This window comes from Cherax quadricarinatus, chromosome 55, assembly GCF_038502225.1.
Source record: "Cherax quadricarinatus isolate ZL_2023a chromosome 55, ASM3850222v1, whole genome shotgun sequence".
NCBI lineage: Eukaryota > Metazoa > Arthropoda > Malacostraca > Decapoda > Parastacidae > Cherax > Cherax quadricarinatus.
In genome coordinates this window covers 18,853,608-18,866,813 of record NC_091346.1, presented here as the reverse complement: position 1 = coordinate 18,866,813, position 13,206 = coordinate 18,853,608, and the positions used below count along the sequence as shown (strand labels likewise).

Here is a 13,206-nt window from a genome sequence, read left to right as displayed (position 1 = left end):
ACAAATCGAATACAACATTCTCTTTAATTTACTTCCACGAACAACACCAACACACGTTTCTTTATCTGCCTTCACGAACAACACCAACACACGTTTCTTTATCTGCCTTCACGAACAACACCTTCGTTCGCATTCGTCTTCACCTGCCCTCACGAACAACACCTTCAACTCATCTTTAAACACCTGAAAATTTGAGCTAATCCCTCAAACCAAATTTTTGCGAAAGTTAAACTGTTTCTTTCCCTCTTAATAATTATCTTTATTCCTCTTTACCTCTTCAATAAAACTTAAAAGAAAGCAGAAGAAACAGTCCCATTATTTTCTATTATCAAAATATTTGTTCATTTACTAATGGAAAAATTGTGTTTCTATTAAATTAACCCAAATCCTTCAGAAGAGAAAGTAAAAATGTCTTTAATTCTTGTTTGTTAATTACTTCTGCCTAATTATGCATAATTGGCTGGTTCAATTAGCCAGCGCATCACCGTACTGTAACCCCGAGACTCTATTACCCTACCCTGGTTTAATATGGCTTTGTAATATACAGCTGCCTACTCTACACGGCACTCTGCACGAGGGTAAGAAGAGAGAGAGAGAGAGAGAGAGAGAGAGAGAGAGAGAGAGAGAGAGAGAGAGAGAGAGAGAGAGAGAGAGAGAGAGAGAGGAGAGAGAGTGAGAGAGAGAGAGAGAGAGAGAGAGAGAGAGAGAGAGAGAGAGAGAGAGAGAGAGAGAGAGAGAGAGAGAGAGAGAGAGAGAGAGAGAGAGAGAGAGAGAGAGAGAGAGAGAGAGAGAGAGAGAGAGAGAGAGAGAGAGAGAGAGAGAGAGAGAGAGAGAGAGAGAGAGAGAGAGAGAGAGAGAGAATACGGAGATAGATATACTTCTCACGGTGTACATATATACACTCAGAAATACAAAGATCTCTCGGTTTATATACACTGAATGATACAAACACCTTAGTATATACACACTCAGAGCTATAAACCTCCCGTTGAATATACATGGCAAGACACACACACACACACACACACTTCTCGGCGGAGTATATACACTGCAAAATTCCCACCTCTCGACCTATATACACCGCAATATACCAACGTATATATACCCCGTCCTGTACTAAGAGGCTCTACACTCCAGATTTTCAAAGAAAAATTCACTGCTCTTGTTATCCTGCCTAATTTGCATATGCAAAGCTCTTTGACCCCTGAGAAGCTATATTGCTCTCTCAGCTCTCAGCCTTGCTGACTTTCAAGGGAGCCGCCTTGATGCCTGCTGTATTTTGGGCACATGCCCCAGCTCTGAAGAGCTGGATGAGATTTTCGTCTTATAATCGGTGATACACACGTAACAACATGTACCGTATATGCCACCTTTATATCAACAATGTATCTCTTAAATCTTCTGTACCATATTATGTAATAAAATATTCCTATAAGTAAAAAAAAATATATATATCAAAAGATGGGGTGGTAGGAGAAGTGGAATATTCAAACGGCTTCAGGAAGAAATCCAAATATTCTTCCTTGAAGCCTTTTTATCCAGCTTCTCTGAGGCTATAAGGTCCCACAATTTACACCAAAGGTGGACCCCTATCCTATATATATATATATATATATATATATATATATATATATATATATATATATATATATATATATATATATATATATATATAAATATATATATATATATATATATATATATATATATATATATATATATATATATATATATATATATATATATATATGTACTTCCTCCAAGTTCACTCTGTAATTACTCTCTAATTGAGTTCCACTCCATGCTGATGGAGTCCTGTTGGGCAGGAGACCTCGGGAGATGCACCTAGTTACGATTGCCATTCAGATATTGCGACCTGATTGGGCTCCTGGCAACCCGGGGACTCGTCTGCAATCAGGATTTGAAAATAAGGACAATCAGGGAATACAGAGTGGGAACTGGAGCCGTGATGAGAGAGAATGGTCTGATGAGACTTCAGGCTTTGACGGCCTCTTATTAGGGGGTCTTTGATTAGCGTTGCTAGAAGCAGAGGAGGAAGAGGAGGTCTGGTGGCGACAATCTGCACTCGCAAAGCGAGAGAAGAAAACTAATCAAAGGGAACGGAAGGAATCGGGTTGTGAAAGAGAGTTCGGAAACTGAAAGAGAGAAAGTAAAAAAAAAAATATGCCAATTGTGGATCGAATGTTTTTCATTCGATTGGCCCTCAAAAGCAAAGAAGAAATGAAAATTGTAATTTAAGGTACAGTGATATTGAAAGTAAAATTTTACACACACACACACACACACACACACACACACACACACACACACACACACACACACACATATTTCTACCCCTCCCTCGCATTTCTCTTTCTCATAGCCTTTTCCCTCACCCTTCTTTCTCTCTCTCTCTCTCTCTCTATCTCTCTCTCTCTCTCTCTCTTTCTCCCTCTCTCTACCCTTTCTCTCCCCCTCACATTTCTCTCTCTCTCCCCCTTGGTCTTATCCCTCACCTCCATACTCTCTCCTCTCTCTCCCTCATATACCCTTTCTCTCTCCACCTCTCACCCTCTCCCTCCTCTAGCCTTCTGTCTGTGGTAAAAAAAAAAAAAAAAAAAAAAAAAAAAAAAAAAAAAAAAAAAAAAAAAAAAAAAAAAAAAAAAAATGGGTGGCCCTAGAGGACGGAAAACCAGAGATCTGGTGGACGAACCAGGAAGGAAAGACTGGGAGTTAGAGCTCCGAAAAAGGGAGGAAGAGTGGGGAAGGAAGATAGTAGAGCTTGGTAAGAAAATGGAGGAGCAGATAGCTGAAGAGTGCAGGAAGTGGGAAGTACAGGTCTTAGCAGCAGAAGCTAGGATACAGTGCTTAGAAGAGAAACTGCAAAGCCTGAAACAGATTAGAGGGACAAATGACAATTCAGATGTGACATCAGGAAATTCAATGTCAGGCGCAGACAAGGGGACGGAAAGCAACAAAGGAGACATGCCGTACGCGAAGGCCCTATCAGACCCACGTGGGGCCAGGGAAAAGACGAGGAGCACTATAAGATCAAATGGCAGGTCAAAAGACAATGAAGATATGCTATATGCAGAGATTCTAACAGCCAACTGCAGTAGTAAGGGACAGCTGGTCATGAAAGACAGTTCACTGAGAATAGAAGTTTCAGTTATGACAGGGACTGAAGGCAAGAACATGTCAATGGAAGGAAATAAAATGCCTCAGAGGAAGCAGATGGAGACTCAGTGGGAGGAGGAAAGGGCGAGGTCAGTTTTTGTGTACGGGCTCCAAGAAGCCAAGTGGGACAACTTCGAAGAAATAAAACAGGAGGAGAAAAAAATGATTCAAGGCATCATGAAAACAATAGGTGAGGGCGATATGACCCAGGTGACAAATTTTCAGAGAATTGGGTGGTTTGCGAGTGGCAGGATACGGCCTGTCAAAGTAATTTTCAAGGAAGAATCAGTTCGAACCAGGATTCTGCCAGAGAAAGCAAGACTGAGGGACAAACAGGGGTACCAGAGAGTATACCTCGACCGCGACAGAACACAAGAAGAAAGGACTACACTGAAAGAGAGGGTACAGAGACGCAAGGAGGAACGAGAGGCAATGACGAAGATGAGCAGGACCCAGACACAGGAGGAAGGGCAAACACACCCCACAGAATCTCCCACCAAAAGACTCCAACCGCGACATTCCCAACGCAACTGAGCAACCTATACTACAACCCACTCACTGTTTCCTCTGCCACCAACCCCCATATCAAAACCTCACCCCAACAGCTGTCCCTTATGGACATTCTGACTCCACCCCCATCATCACAAACCCCACCTACACCACAGCCCCATATAGGCCCCCACCAAGGCTCTCGCTCCCCCAACCCCAATATTCTTGCATGACCACAATGATAGAAAAGAAACTGAAAGTTTGGTACACAAACGCGGATGGAATAACGAATAAACATGAGGAGTGGAACGAAAGAATCAGTGAGAAATCCCCAGACATCACAGCAGTCACAGAAACAAAACTCGCTGAGACAATAACAGACACAATCTTCCCAACGGGATATCAGATCCTGAGGAAAGATAGAAGGAGTAGAGAAGGAGGAGGGGTTGCACTGCTCATAAAACACCGATGGGGATTTGAGGAAATGGAAGGCATGGACATGATTGGAGAAAGAGACTACGTTGTAGGTACAATTCAGTCCGGAGAACATAAAGTAGTCATTGGAGTGATGTATAACCCACCACAGAACTGCAGGAGGCCAAGAGAGGAGTACGAAGAAAACAACAGGGTGATGGTGGACACACTGGCTGAGGTGGCAAGAAGAGCTCACTCGAGCAGAGCAAAGTTACTGGTAATGGGCGATTTCAACCACAGGGAGATCGACTGGGAAAACCTGGAGCCACATGGGGGTCCCGAAACATGGAGAGGCAAGATGATGGATGTGGTACTTGAAAACCTCATGCATCAACATGTCAGGGACACAACCAGAGAGAGAGGGGAGGATGAGCCAGCAAGACTGGATCTTGTGTTCTCCCTGAGCAGTTCAGACATTGAGGACATCACTTACGAGAGGCCCCTTGGAGCTAGCGATCACGTGGTTCTGAGTTTTGATTATATAGTAGAGTTACAAGTGGAGAAGGTAACAGGAATTGAAGGGGACTGGCCAAACTATAAAAGGGAGGACTTCACAGGTATGAGAAACTTCCTGCAGGAGGTTCAGTGGGACAGAGAAATGGTAGGAAAATCAGTAAACGAGATGATGGAATATGTGGCAACAAAGTGCAAGGAGGCAGAGGAAAGGTTTGTTCCAAAGGGAAACAGAAATAATAGGAATACCAAAACGAGTCCTTGGTTTACCCGAAGGTGTAGGGAGGCAAAAACTAAGTGCAACAGAGAATGGAAAAGGTACAGGAGGCATAGGACCCAGGAAAACAAGGAGATTAGTAGAAGAGCCAGAAACGAGTATGCACAGATAAGGAGGGAGGCCCAGGGACAGTATGAAAACGACATAGCATCGAAAGTCAAATCTGACCCGAAACTGCTGTATAGCCACATTAGGAGGAAGACAACAGTCAAGGACCAGGTGATAAGGCTGAGGAAAGAAGGTGGAGAACTCACAAGAAACGATCAAGAGGTATGTGAAGAGCTCAACACGAGATTTAAGGAAGCATTTACAGTAGAGACAGGAAGGACTCTGGGGAGACTGACCAGATGGGGACACCAGCAAGGAATACACCAACAAGTGTTGGACGACATACATACAGATGAGGAGGAGGTGAAGAAACTACTAAGGGACATCGATACCTCAAAGGCAATGGGACCGGACATCTCCTCGTGGGTCCTTAGAGAGGGAGCAGATATGTTGTGCGTGCCACTTACCACAATCTTCAACACGTCCCTGGAAACTGGGCAACTACCTGAGGTATGGAAGACGGCAAATATAGTTCCCATTTTTAAAAAAGGAGACAGAAAAGAGGCACAAAACTATAGACCTGTGTCATTGAATTGACGTGTATAGTATGCAAAGTTATGGAGAAGATTATCAGGAGGAGAGTGGTGGAGCACCTGGAACGGAACAAGAGTATAAATGCCAACCAGCACGGATTCATGGAAGGCAAATCCTGGGTCATAAACCTTCTGGAGTTTTATGATAAAATAACAGAAGTAAGACACGAGAGAGAGGGGTGGGTTGATTGCATCTTCTTGGACTGCAAGAAGGCCTTTGACACAGTTCCTCACAAGAGATTAGTGCAGAAGCTAGAGCATCAAGCGCATATAACAGGAAGGGCACTGCAATGGATCAGAGAATACCTGACAGGGAGGCAACAACGAGTCATGGTACGTAATGATGTATCACAGTGGGCACCTGTGACGAGCGGGGTCCCACAGGGGTCGGTCCTAGGACCAGTGCTATTTCTGGTATATGTGAACGGCATGATGGAAGGGTTAGACTCAGAAGTGTCCCTGTTTGCAGATGATGTGAAGTTAATGAGGAGAATTAAATCTGATGATGACCAGGCAGGACTTCAAAGACACCTGGACAGACTGGACACCTGGTCCAGCAAATGGCTTCTCGAATTTAATCTTGCCAAATGCAAAGTCATGAAGATAGGGGAAGGGCACAGAAGACCGCAGACAGAGTATAGGCTAGGTGGCCAAAGACTGCAAACCTCACTCAAGGAGAAAGATCTTGGGGTGAGTATAACACCGAGCATGTCTCCGGAAGCACACATCAATCAGATAACTGCTGCAGCATATGGGCGCCTGGCAAACCTGAGAACAGCATTCCGATACCTTAGTAAGGAATCGTTCAAGACACTGTACACCGTGTATATCAGGCCCATACTGGACTATGCAGCACCTGTTTGGAACCCGCACTTGATAAAGCACGTCAAGAAACTAGAGAAAGTACAAAGGTTTGCGACAAGGTTAGTTCCAGAGCTAAGGGGAATGTCCTATGAAGAAAGATTAAGGGAAATCGGCCTGACGACACTGGAGGACAGGAGGGTCAGGGGAGACATGATAACGACATATAAAATACTGCGTGGAATAGACAAGGTGGACAAAGACAGGATGTTCCAGGGAGGGGACACAGAAACAAGATGTCACAATTGGAAGTTGAAGACACAAATGAGTCAGAGAGATATTAGGAAATATTTCTTCAATCATAGAGTTGTAAGGCAGTGGAATAGCCTAGAAAATGACGTAGTGGAGGCAGGAACCATACACAGTTTTAAGACGAGGTTTGATAAAGCTCATGGAGCGGGGAGAGAGAGGGTCCAGTAGCAACCGGTGAAGATGCGGGGCCAGGAGCTAAGACTCGACCCCTGCAACCACAAATAGGTGAGTACATACACACACACACACACACACACACACACACACTATATATATATATATAATATATATATATATATATATGTATATATATATATATGTATATATATATATATATATATATATATATATATATATATATATATATATATATATATATATATATATATATATATATATATATAGGTAGGTAGTAGGTTGGTAGACAGCAACCACCCAGGGAGGTACTACCGTCCTGCCAAGTGAGTGTAAAACGAAAGCCTGTGATTGTTTTACATGATGGTAGGATTGCTGATGTCTTTTGTCTGTCTCATAAATATGCAAGATTACAGGTACGTCTTGCTACTTCTACTTACACTTAGGTCACACTACACATACATGTACACATTTATTTATACACACTCATCTGAGTTTTCTTTGATTTTATCTTAATAGTTCTTGGTCTTATTACTTTTCCTTTTATATCCATGAGGAAGTGGAATAAGAATCTTTCCTCCGTAAGCCATGCGTGTTGTAAAAGTCAACTAAAATGCCGGGAACAATGGGCTAGTAACCCCTTTTCCTGTAAAGATTACTGAAAAGAATAAGAAGAAGAAAATTGTTTTCTTTCTTTTTTGGGTCACCCTGCCTCGGTGGGAGACGGCCGACTTGTTGAAAAAGAAGAATATATATATATATATATGTATATATATATATATTTATATATATATATATATATATATATATATATATATATATATATATATATATATATATATATATATATATATATATATATATATATATGTCGTGCCGAATATGTGAAACAGGTCATTTAGCAAGAACTCATTTAAAATTAAGTCCTTTCTAAATTTTTTTTCTTATACTTTTAAAGATATATATTTTTAATTAATGTTAATGTAAAAATTTTTAATTTTGCACCAAAAGAATCTTAGAAAACTTACCTAACCTTATTATAACAAGAACAATTTATTTTAGATTTGTTTACAATAATTTAATACTAAACAAACACAGTGAAATATATTTTTTTTCGTTAGGTTCAGAATGATTTTAACGAAATTATTGCATACAGAAATTTTCACTTGTCCTATATGGCAAGATGAGCATTGCTATTTAAGCCAAGATCGCAAGTTCTGCCTATTCGGCTTTGGGGTCCCTCAAGGCAGTGAAGCTGCAGCTCATGCGGCAAGGGCCTACATCAGGGACCTACCAGAAGACAAGGCCATAGTCAAACTTGATTTTAGAAATGCCTTTAATATGGTAAAGAGTGATGCTGTCTTGCCAGCTGTTCGGGGTCGCTTCCCCAGTCTTTTTCCCTTCATTTCAGCCGGCTACAACAAACCCTCAATTCTTTTGTTTGGAGAACATGAAATTCTCTCATCAGAAGGTGTTCAGCAGGGTGACCCGCTAGCTCCACTTCTCTTCTGCTTGGCAGTAAGAGAACTAACTTCCAGCCTACGCAGCGAGCTCAACATCTGGTACCTGGATGATGGCACTCTGGCAGGTACTGAAGAGTCCCTGGTAGGGGACCTACAACTGGTGAAAACACAGGGAGAAGACTTGGGACTCATCCTCAATCCCTCCAAGTGTGAAATCATCACAGCGAACCAGGAAATAATCAATGCTGTGCGAAGAATCCTCCCAGAAGTCTCTACTACCACTCCGTCCAACAGTACCCTCTTGGGAGCACCGCTGGGTCACCAGGCCATCGACACAGTCCTCAAGGACAAATTGAATGACCTGATGAGAATAGAGGAGAGAATAAGCAATCTTGATGACCCTGATGCTCTGTATCTCCTCACAAGGTGCCTTACTATTCCAAGACTCACTTCCTGAGGTGTGCATCCTCCTTTGCCAACCCAACACTCGACGAATATGACGCACACCTGAGGTCAACCCTTAAGAAGGCACTGAACCTGTCACTAGAGGATCAGCAATGGGGTCAGGCAATCCTCCCAGTGCGACTGGGAGGTATAGGGGTGCGAAAAGCAACGCATGTTGCTTTACCTGCTTTTCTGTCTTCGTGTTTGGCTTCCAGTGTATTAGTCAAGAAGATTGTTCCCGAACGCTTGAGAGATGTGGTAGGAGCTCAAGACCCCAGGTTTACTGAAGCAGCGATTCGGGGGGACACCCTTACAGATTCCTCCAGTAGACCAGCTCCTCTCAAAGAACACAAACAGTCCCACTGGGACAAACCGATCATGGAAAAAATCGCCAACACAATGCTCTCCAACGCCTCAGGAAAGGACAAAGCTCGTCTCCTGGCAGTGAAGGCACCACACACAGGAGATTTACTGTTAGCTGTTCCTAATTCCTCCTTGGGCACTCGACTAGACCCACAGGCCATTCGGATTGATGTTGCTCTTCGCCTAGCCGCCCCCATCCTCACCAAACATAGGTGTATTTGCGGCAGGGCAACTGCTGATCAATTCGGACTTCATGGTCTCGTGTGTCACACAGCAGAAGGGAAGTATGCCAGGCATGAGGAGGTCAATGACATCATAAAGAGAAGCCTCGCCACAGCCCGTTGCCCAGCTCAACGGGAACCCCAAGTGCAGAGGTCTGACGGAAATCAAAAGCGTCCTGATGGAGCCACTGTGATTCCCTGGAAGGATGGAAAGCAGATTGCCTGGGACTACACCTGTGCCGCCACATTGGCAGACACCTACTTGCCATACTCCGTAGTGGAAGGGGGTGGAGCTGCCAGCCACAGGGAGACCCAGAAGATCCGAAAATATGAAGACCTTCCCCCTGGCTATAACTTCATCCCAATAGGGTTGGAGACCCTTGGAGCATGGGGCAAGTGTGCTCTAAAGTTTCTAATAGAGCTGGGTGAAAAGCTCATCATAGAAACCAAGGACCACAGGGCGACCAGCTTTCTCTTTCAGAGACTCAGTGTTGCGATCCAGAGAGGAAATGCCTGCAGCATTCTGGGCACGCGGCCCACCGCCGGGGAGCTGGACGAAGTATTCGAGATGTAGCTCTGAGTTACCTATGTTGTTTTACTTTCTATCGTATTTTTGTGAATGTTTTGTCAATGTATTTTGTCTTTAAATAAAATATATATAAAATATAGGGGGTGGTAGGAGAAAATTCTCAAACAGCTTCAGGGAGAATCTTGAGTTTTCCCTGAAGCAAGTTTATTCTTTTCTCTGAGGATGAGGGTCCCTAGAACTTAAAATTTAAGCTTGAAAGCTTAGTAAGTCGTCAATAAGCTTACTAATTTGCTGAAAACTATTAGAAACCAAAAAAAAAAAAAAACATTCGAAAAGTGGATGAAATAAACTGAAAACAGACCTGAAGAAAAGGCAGACGTTTCGGTCTTGTGAAACTCTTCGCTCCTGGGAACTTATCAAGAGTTCCTGTTAAGGCCAGGAATCTGCATCGCATTTCGATACCGAAGAGATGACCGAAGAAATCGACCTTCCGGTCGATACTTAGAAATTTCTCTTCCATACACACAGGGATGTTAGGAAGTATTTCTTCAGCCATGGAATTCTCAGTAAGTGAAACAACCTGGAAAGTAACGTAGTAGAGGCAGGATCCATACATAGCTTTAAGAAGAAGTATGATAAAGCTCATGGGGCAGGGAGAGAGTTTACCTAGTAACGACCAGTGAAGAGGCAAGGGCCAGGAGCTGTGAATCGACCCCCGCAATCACAATTAGGTGAGTACACACACACAGTTAAGAAAAAAATAGGTACTTTACAATACCATCAAACTGTATTGGATTCTCCTGAGCACCTGTAAGAGGGTTCGGATCCCACTGCCGTGATGCTGTGCCGGTGGGTATTTGTAAGTAAATGTCGCTATCTCTCTCCATGTCTCCCTCTATATATCTCTCTTTCTCTTCATGTCTCTCTCTATCTCTCCATTTCTAGTCTTCTAATCTTTCTCCATCCATTTTTTGTCTGATTTTTCTCGTTCCCTCGGTTTATTTATATTTTCCTTTCTCACTTCGTCTATCTATATATTCTTCTGTCATTCCATTATTTTTTCTCTCTTATTCTGTCTATTTCTCCTATTATTCCATCTATCTTATTTCCCTCACTCATCTATCTATATTTTCTTCTTTCACTCCATTTATCTATCTCATTTATCCCTCTTTTATTTCGTCCATCCTCAGTTCCTCTTCTCCTACATTTCCATTACTCTTATTTTGCAGTTTGCGCGACCTCTTGATCCACGGAAGTGGAGCTACCCTGTGCCTTTCCCTCGTGTGTTTCACCCGTCGTGTTTACGAAGAATAAAAAAAGAACAAAGGACACTAAACCCGGCAGGAAACAAAAGCAAAAGAGAAAGTAAATAACGATGGTTTTATTGGCATGCGAAACCGCTTTTGATCCAACAAAAGTTTGCATCTGGGAGGGTGTGAGGCTTCCGTGAGTGAATAGAGTGCTAGATTGAACTCCAAAGAAAGCGACTTCATTGCTTTGCAGTCAGGGGGGGGGAAATATCTGGCTCTCTCTCTCTCATGCACCTGACATCACTTCCTCTTTGAGCCAGGTGTTCCGTATTTCTTTGGGTTTCTATACAGTCTATGTTTTTTTGCCTACCTATCCAGTTTCTCTTAATAGCTATCATGTGCACTTCAGATATCTCGAAGATATATATATATATATATATATATATATATATATATATATATATATATATATATATATATATATATATATATATATATATATATATATATATATGTCGTGCCGAATAGGCAGAACTTGCGATTTTGGCTTAAATAGCAACGCTCATCTTGCCATATTGGACAAGTGAAAATTTGTGTATGCAATAATTTCGCCAAAATCATTCTGAACCTAACAAAAAAAAATATATTTCACTGTGTTTGTTTAGTATTAAATTATTGCAAACAAATCTAAAATATATACAGTTGGGTTAGGCTAAAATAAATTGTTCTTGTTATAATAAGGTTAGGTAAGTTTTCTAAGATTCCTTTGGAGCAAAATTAAAATTTTTTGCATTAACATTAATGAAAAAAATATATCTTTAAACGTATAGGAGAAAATTTTAGAAAGAACTTAATTTTAAATGAGTTCTTGCTAATTGACCAGTTTTACTTATTCGGCACGACATATATATATATATATATATATATATATATATATATATATATATATATATATATATATATATATATATATATATATATATATATATATATACATATATATATATATATATATATATATATAATATATATATATATATATATATATATATATATATATATATATATATATATATATATATATATATATATATATATATATATATATATATATATATATATATATGTATATAGTTCCTTGATAATGTGAGAAGTCACGAAAGCTCATGGAATTCCGATGTTTGTTCACAGTGGTAGTTTTGCATATTGTGATATCACCTATTTACTGTGATCTTATTGTATAGGAGAAACTTTTAGAGAGGGTGTGGTAGGTAAGTTTGGGGTGCCAGGTGTAAATGATAATGGGAGCCCTTTGATTGAACTTTGTATAGAAAGGGGTTTAGTTATAGGTAATACATATTTTAAGAAAAAGAGGATAAATAAGTATACACGATATGATGTAGGGCGAAATGACAGTAGTTTGTTGGATTATGTATTGGTAGATAAAAGACTGTTGAGTAGACTTCAGGATGTACATGTTTATAGAGGGGCCACAGATATATCAGATCACTTTCTAGTTGTAGCTACACTGAGAGTAAAAGGTAGATGGGATACAAGGAGAATAGAAGCATCAGGGAAGAGAGAGGTGAAGGTTTATAAACTAAAAGAGGAGGCAGTTAGGGTAAGATATAAACAGCTATTGGAGGATAGATGGGCTAATGAGAGCATAGGCAATGGGGTCGAAGAGGTATGGGGTAGGTTTAAAAATGTAGTGTTAGAGTGTTCAGCAGAAGTTTGTGGTTACAGGAAAGTGGGTGCAGGAGGGAAGAGGAGCGATTGGTGGAATGATGATGTAAAGAGAGTAGTAAGGGAGAAAAAGTTAGCATATGAGAAGTTTTTACAAAGTAGAAGTGATGCAAGGAGGGAAGAGTATATGGAGAAAAAGAGAGAAGTTAAGAGAGTGGTGAAGCAATTAAAAAGAGAGCAAATGAGAAAGTGGGTGAGATGTTATCAACAAATTTTGTTGAAAATAAGAAAAAGTTTTGGAGTGAGATTAACAAGTTAAGAAAGCCTAGAGAACAAATGGATTTGTCAGTTAAAAATAGGAGAGGAGAGTTATTAAATGGAGAGTTAGAGGTATTGGGAAGATGGAAGGAATATTTTGAGGAATTGTTAAATGTTGATGAAGATAGGGAAGCTGTGATTTCGTGTATAGGGCAAGGAGGAATAACATCTTG

General features: G+C 40.9%; 1 protein-coding gene across 5 annotated transcripts in view; it reads right to left on the bottom strand.

Moving 5' to 3' along the window:
* LOC128698893 (glutamate-gated chloride channel) overlaps positions 1 to 13,206 on the bottom strand; it is a 412,436-nt gene that overhangs the window by 119,322 nt on the left and 279,908 nt on the right. The window lies entirely within an intron of this gene.